This window comes from Pinus tabuliformis, chromosome 3_2, assembly GCF_031772625.1.
Source record: "Pinus tabuliformis cultivar Carrire ecotype Pingquan chromosome 3_2, CPIR1, whole genome shotgun sequence".
NCBI lineage: Eukaryota > Viridiplantae > Streptophyta > Pinopsida > Pinales > Pinaceae > Pinus > Pinus tabuliformis.
The window spans coordinates 1,056,574,082-1,056,581,671 of NC_142302.1; positions in this window are offsets into that span (position 1 = coordinate 1,056,574,082).

A 7,590-nucleotide genomic window follows, 5' to 3' on the forward strand; every position below is an offset into this window, starting at 1 on the left:
TGGAACTAGAACCAAGGAGATACCCACTCACTATGAGAGATGGGGTCAATGAACCCTGCATCCAACAAATTTTGCAGTTCTTCTTTGACTATATCCTTGAGGTCTAGCTTCATTCTCCTCTGAGGTTGGTGCACTGGCTTGCAACGTTCCTTGATGTAAATGTGGTGAGTACACACTGAAGGGTGCACTCCCTTCATTTCCTTGTAACTCCAGGCAAAAGCATCCAAATGCTTTCTTATCATGTCAAATAATTCCTCTTCCTGATGTACAAAGAGAGAGGGGTTGATTTTTAATGCTTTTTTGGGTGAAATTCTATCATCTTGATATGAGTGGGGCTTGATTCAACTAGGCAGATATCAGTCTAAGGATTATCTTAAGCTTTCTTCACTAACTCCTCAAGAGACATGGTGTTGGGGGGTTGATTCTCGAGGATTTAATCAATCAGGTCATGTTCATCAAGTCCCCCCTTCCTATAGTAGCATCTAGAGTATAGATTGGGGAAGAGTATACTTCATCTTCTTCTTCCCCCTCTAACCATAAAGGTAAGACATGCTGAAGGGATGGTTGTGCAGGAGGGTACAAAACCAATTTTTTGGACAAATGCCCATTTTTAATGGTCATATTCCTAGCCCTGCAACTTATGTAAGCATCAGCAGTGGCTAACCATGGCCTCCCAAGGATGAGAGGATAGCCATTGAACTTGGTCTTAGGTTGGAGAACTAGGAAGTCAACTGGGTATTCCCAAAAATCAATGGAGACCATCACATCCTCAACAACTCCATCAGGAGTTATTATGGACCTGTCCACAAGTTGCAAGATTGTTGTGGTCTTTCTTAATGATCCATGGAGACTTCATTTAAGCATATTCTCCTTATTCATCACATTTATGGAAACCCCAAGATCGATCAAGGTATGGGGCGAAATATTCCATCGATTTGAACATCTACCAAAGGACTTCCAATATCTAGATACTTCCAACAAATCACCCATCCCAACATTAAGTCAGACAATTGTCCAATGACATTAATGGTAGCGGTGTACTTATTTCACCTCCCAAGATGTTTGAAACATTTCTCCTTAATTAACTTGTTGTAGATTGGAACATCCTTGATAGCTTGGAGAAGGGGGATTTTAACACACAGGTTTTTCAATTCACCTAGTAGTTCAGTCTCTTCTTGGGTGTGCTAGACAATATGGATTAATCTCTCAAGAAAAGGAGGTGGATTTGCTTGAGGGACACTCTCCTCCCTTTCCTCTTCATGCTCCTTAGGTGGATATGGAGGCTAATTATCCAGAAGCACTCTTCCATACCTGAGGTTAATTTATTGAATTTCCAGAGCATAGGAAGGGTAGGATGCTTCTCCACTATAGACCTCTTGTGTTTGTCGGTTGTTTGGGTTCATATTTTGTTGAGTAGGCATATGAGGTTGCTTAGGTGGAGCAGGGTGTAGGAGCTATGGATGAGATGGAGGTGGAGGCAGTAAAGTTGGATCTTGGTTGTATGGGGGACACCACCCCTAGGATGGTGCATTCCACTGAGGTTGTGGAGGAGCATATGGATGAAATGGTTGGTTGGCAGGTTGGGAATGATAATGAGGTGCAAAAAGACCAAGGAGAAGGTGTGGACCATAAAGGATGAGCAGGAAGGAACCAAAGGGTGATGTATGTATTCTGGTTAGGGTTGTAATATGAATAGGATGCTTATGGTGAAGTAAAATTATGAGTGCGGACACTAACAATTCCTCTAGCCTGATAATGGGTCTAGCCACAAATGATACATTCTTTGAAAGATTTCCTTAGGTTAGAACCAATTAAGAGGACCTACCTCTTAGCACACTTATCCCGTTTGATGATGTCCTTGCTTGGTCGCTCCAACTATCTCTTGCTTCCTTCTTAAAAAACCTGAAACAAGTAAACAATAGCAAAAAAAAATTGTGATAATAGATAAATTGTAGTTCAACCTACTTAACAAGTCAAGAAACATTAATCCATGAACATGTAAGATGAAACATCATGTAGGAAATCATTCAATAGTTGCATATATATTGAATCAAGAAGAGATTACAACCATTATCTTGATGTTGTCGTTCTCCTCCTACAAAACCAGGTTCCCACACACTTCTGCTAGCATTTCATGATGGCCTCAACAATAGGAGGTTTAAGGCTCTTCTCTTTAGGCTTCACACTAAAACAAATTCACACTTGTCCCTCACACAACTAGAGAGCTACAACTATGAATAGCTTGTTGTTTACTCCAAACTTAATTAGCACTAGCACACCAACATTAACACTAGCTTGTGCTTGGGAAAAGGGAGGTTTATATATGATGAATGGATGGGAGATGGATCCTCTTCTCATCGGATAAGGTCTTGTCTCTTGAGGTAGTTCCATCACTATAGGGGAAAGGAACCCAAGCTGACATCCTTGACCCCATCCGGCCAAACCATTTATGACACTTCCGATAGAAATCTTCTAGAGCTGGAAGCTTTGGCTCTTTATTTAAAAAACTTTCCATAAGAGGATTGGCGTGACTAGAACAAAGCTCAGTTGCTCTAGTCAGCGCTAGAGATATTTTTAATCACTACATATTGGCACAAGGAGGACAAGTTCCATTAGTGCCGGTCTTGTAAACTAGGAAAAACAGAAGATCTTGGGGAAATGGTGCGAAAGGGAATTGTTTTGCTCATGAAGAGGGACACAATGGGAGTTTCTTCATGAAGGGTAAGCATGTAGTGTTCACTATAGAGGTCCTCCAGGATCAAGGAATGGGGAGTACAGGGATAGTGACAAAATTCTATGTAATAGATGCCCCCTAAAGCGTGAAGGCCGAACTAGAGTGAGGGATGAAATGATTTATGAATCAGTGCGGGGAACTATAGTCTGCTGTCGGGAAACCTACAAGAAAGTAAAAATACATATACATAACTAAGAACTCTATCAAATAATACATGAATCATGGTATGAACATAGCCATCCAGAGAATGATCATGTGAATGGATCCAGGCATGGGTGTAGCCATCCATCAAATAGGATCATAATGAAACCAAGGTATGGTCGTAGCCATCCATCTAAGAGAGACATTTATATCAATATAATCATGTCACATCACTTTGCAACCTGGAATTTTTTTCTCTAAGCCCAGGGTCTTGCGCTCCAACATGACCCAATCAAAGTACAAATTCTAACATGTGAATAGGTGTGTTGACATCGAACATGCTAGAAAGTCGCTTGATTACTAGTTAATGATGTAAACTATTAACAAGTGCGAGAGAAACCACCAATGATGACAATGGTCCTCAAGGTACTATCAGCACAATCCATGGAATGTGAATAAAGGAACTAAATTTGAACACTCGTGAAATCACTCGATCGAAAGCCAATGATGTGAACTTGTCATCAAGTGCGAAGAAATTTCCTTTAGGGCATGCAAGCTCTAAGTTACTAGAAGGGAGTCTCTCGATTGACTTCCTGGATAATGAGTTGAAGATGACAGGAAGCGACCATGTTGAAGGAGGGCCATAATGTATCCCACATCATCGATGCGAGACAAAAGGATGCAAAATGATTTTGTATGATACAGAGAATCAGGGTAAATGTAACTGTGTCAACACTCATAATTTTACTTCACCACAAATTGGAGATCATATTGGGGAAGGTTTCATTAGGTTAGAACCAATTAAGAGGGACTACCTCTTAGTACATTTATCATGTTTGATGATGTCCTTGCTTGCTCACTCCAGCTATCTCTCGCTTCCTTCTTAAAACACCTGAAACAAGTAAACAACAACAAACAAAAACCATGATAATAGACAAATTGTAATTCAACCTACTTAACAAGTCACGAAACATTAAGCCATGGAAATGTAAGATGACACATCATGTAGGAAATCAATTGATAGTTTCATATACATTGAATCAAGAAGAGATTACAGCCATTGTCTTGACATTGTCATTCTCCTCTGACAAAACCAGGTTCCCATACACTTCTGCTAGCATTACATGATAGCCTCAACAATAGTAGTTTTAAGGCTCTTCCCTTTTGGCTTCAAACTAAACCAAATTCACATTTCTCACTCACACAACTAGAGAGCTACAACTATGAATATCTAGTTGTTTACTCAGAACTTAATTAGCACTAGCAGACCAACATTAACACTAGCTTGTGCTTGGGAAAAAGAGAGGTTTATATAGGATGAATGGATGGGAGATGGATCCTCTTCTCATGAGAGAAGGTCTTATCTCTTGAGGTAGTTCCATCATTATAGGGGAAAGGAGTGCAAACTATCATCCTTGACTGTTATGAAACCAGCTCAAGAAAAGATAGAAAAGATAGATCAACGCCTTAGAATTCAGCCTCTTCGAGGGGGCAACCTCCTTTACATTACATAAATGAAAAATTCTTGGATGATTCAAATGAAAAAACCTCCTCTCTATATATAGGAGTCTAAGGAGTCATAATATAATCCAACCGACCTAACAATAATAATATAAAGCCACAAAAATAAAAATACAGGGATTCTATGGGGCACAGTAATAACAATATGGGGGAAATAGCGGCACAACAATATTAATAAGGGGTATAACTACAATAGTAATGGGGTAATCACTAGTATTATGGGGACCCAACATGCCCCTCTCCTTCAAAAAAGTGTTGTCCTCAACTCTCGAGTAGTTCTGGATACTTCTGCATAAAATTCTCATCCTCCCATGTGGAATCTTCAGCGGATAAGTTCTTCCACTTGATAAGATACTCTGAAATTGATCGATTTCGTAGCTGTCGAGTTCTTGTTTCAGTGACTGCTTACGGTTCCAATATAATTTTTCCTTCCTCGTCAAGTTCTCTCAATATTGTTTGAACTGGGAGCTTGTTGCCTATAACCTTCTTTAAACATGAAACATGGAAAACTGGGTGCAATTGAGAAGTTGCAGGAAGCTCCAATTTGTATGCCATAGTACCAATCTTTTGCAACACCTTATACGGACCATAATACGTTGCTGATAATTTATTATGCTTCTTAGCTTGCTTGAGGGACATTTTCTTATATGGTTGTAGCTGTAGGAATACCCAATCACCTACATCAAAACTTCTTTCACTGCGATGTTGATCTGCCTGTTGTTTCATTCTATTCTATGCCAACACAAGGTTATCCTTTAAGAGTTGGAGGACTTGTTGTTGATGTTCAATGTGATGTTCCACTACCTGAACCTTAGAATTTTCTCTTAAATATGATGTGATGGATGGTGGTTGATACCCATAAAGTGCCATAAATGGGGTCATTTTTGTTGTTGTATGGAAGGAAGTGTTATACCACCATTCAGCCAGAGGCAACCATTTGACCCATTGTGTCTGTTTATCAGATACAAAGCAACGAAGACATCCTTCCAAACATTTTTTTACTATCTCAGTTTGCCCATCAGATTGAGGATGATAAGATGAGCTATGAGATAATTGAGTACGAAGACAAGAAAATAATTCTGTCCAAAAATTTCCAGTGAAAATGGGATCTCTGTCACTTACAATAATCTTTGGGTTTCCATGTAGCTTTTGAATTGTTTCCATAAATGCAGTAGAAACTGTACTGGCTTTAGATGGATGTGATAATGCACAAAATTGTGCATGCTTGGTAAGTCTATCAACTACCACTGTGATGACACTCTTTCCCTCAGACTTCGGTAAACCTGTGATAAAATCCATTGAAACCTCCTCCCAATGTTGGCTTGGAATGGATAAAGGTTGTAATAGACCCGGTCTCTTAATTGTTTCAACTTTATTTTGTTGGCAAACAAAACATTCCGCCACAAACTTTTGAATATTTGATTTAAGGCCATCCCTAAAAATTCCTTCTTAACCCTGTGGTAAGTTTTTAAAAATCCTGAGTGCCCTCCTAAGGGAGAAGTGTGCAATTCCATAAGAATCATGTGTTTTAGCTAGGAATTCTTACAGAGGTATAGGCGATCTTTGTACCATAATGAATCATTTTTCCAGCAAAATGTATCAGACGTACTGGAATCTTGTTGTAACTTTCGAATAAGTGCCCACACTTCTTCGTCATTCTTCCATTCCTCCCTTGCTTCATTTATCCAATCTAATTGGATAATAGAAATGGCGCACAACAATGCTTCCACATCCTCATCCTTTCTTGAGAGTGCATCTGCCACCACATTTTACTTCCCTTTTTTGTAGATGATTTCAAAGTCATAACCCAACATCTTTGTGACCAACTTTTTTTGCTCTTCAGAGCATAATCTTTGTTCTAAAAAGTATTTAAGGCTATCATGATCGGTTTTTACTTTGAAGTGTCTTCCCATTAGGTAGGGTCGCCATTTCTTAAGTGCATGGAGTATTGCCAACATTTCCTTCTCATAAATAGCTTTGCTTAAAAACTTTCCCTTGATTGGACGACTTTCAAAAGCAATGGGTCTTTCATCTTGCATTAGAACAACACCAATTCCATTTCCTGAAGCATCACATTCCACAATAAAGGTTTTTGTGAAGTCCGGTGTAGCTAAGACCGGTGCTTGGCACATTGCCTCTTTAATATGTTCAAAGACCTTTTTTGCTTCCGGAGTCCATGAAAATGCATCTTTCTTCAATAATGTTGTTAGAGGTGCTGCTATTCTCCCATAATTCTTAACAAACTTGCAATAATACCCTGTCAACCTGAGAAATCCTCGCAGATGCTTTATGGATGTGGGGATTTTCCATTCCTTAATGGCTTTAATTTTTCTAGGGTCTACCTTAACTCCTTCATGAGATACAATATGACCTGGATATTCCACCTCCTGGACTCCAAAGAAACATTTGGATCTTTTTGCATATAATTGTTTCTCCTCCAATAGTTGTAGCACCTTGTCAACATGTTCAACATGATCCTTCCAAGACTTGCTGTAGATTAGTATATCATCAAAAAATACTAACACAAATTTTCTAAGGAATGGTTTGAAAATTGAATTCATCAAACCTTGAAATGTTGAAGGTGCATTGGTAAGGCCAAAAGGCATGACCAAAATTCATAATGACCCTCATGAGTTCTAAATGTTGTTTTCAGAATGTCTTCAGTCTTCATTCTGATTTGATGATATCCTGAATGAAGATCCAACTTGGTGAAGTAAATTGATCCATGCAATTCATCCAGTAATTCATCAATGACAGGAATTGGGAACTTATCTTTAATAGTGAGCTTGTTGAGCTCCCTATAATCCGGACACATTTGCCATGATCCATCCTTCTTGTGCACCAATACTACTGGAGCAGAGAAAGAACTTTGACTCGGTTGAATTATACCAGCCTCTAGCATTTCTGCAACCATACGTTCAATTTCACTCTTTTGGACATAGGGATATCTGTACGGCCTGATGTTTGGAGGAACACTTCCTGGAATCAGATGAATAGCATGATCATGATCACGCATAGGTGGGAGACCTTTGGGAGTCTCAAATACCTTGGAATGATTGTCCAGGACTTTTTGGAGATCTGGAGAAATAGATGATTCTGATGTGGAAACATCTAGCGAACATAATTGTGCAATTACACCTCTTTGCTCCTTTTTTAGAAGCTTTGTCATACCATTAGAGCTGATTATCTTTCCT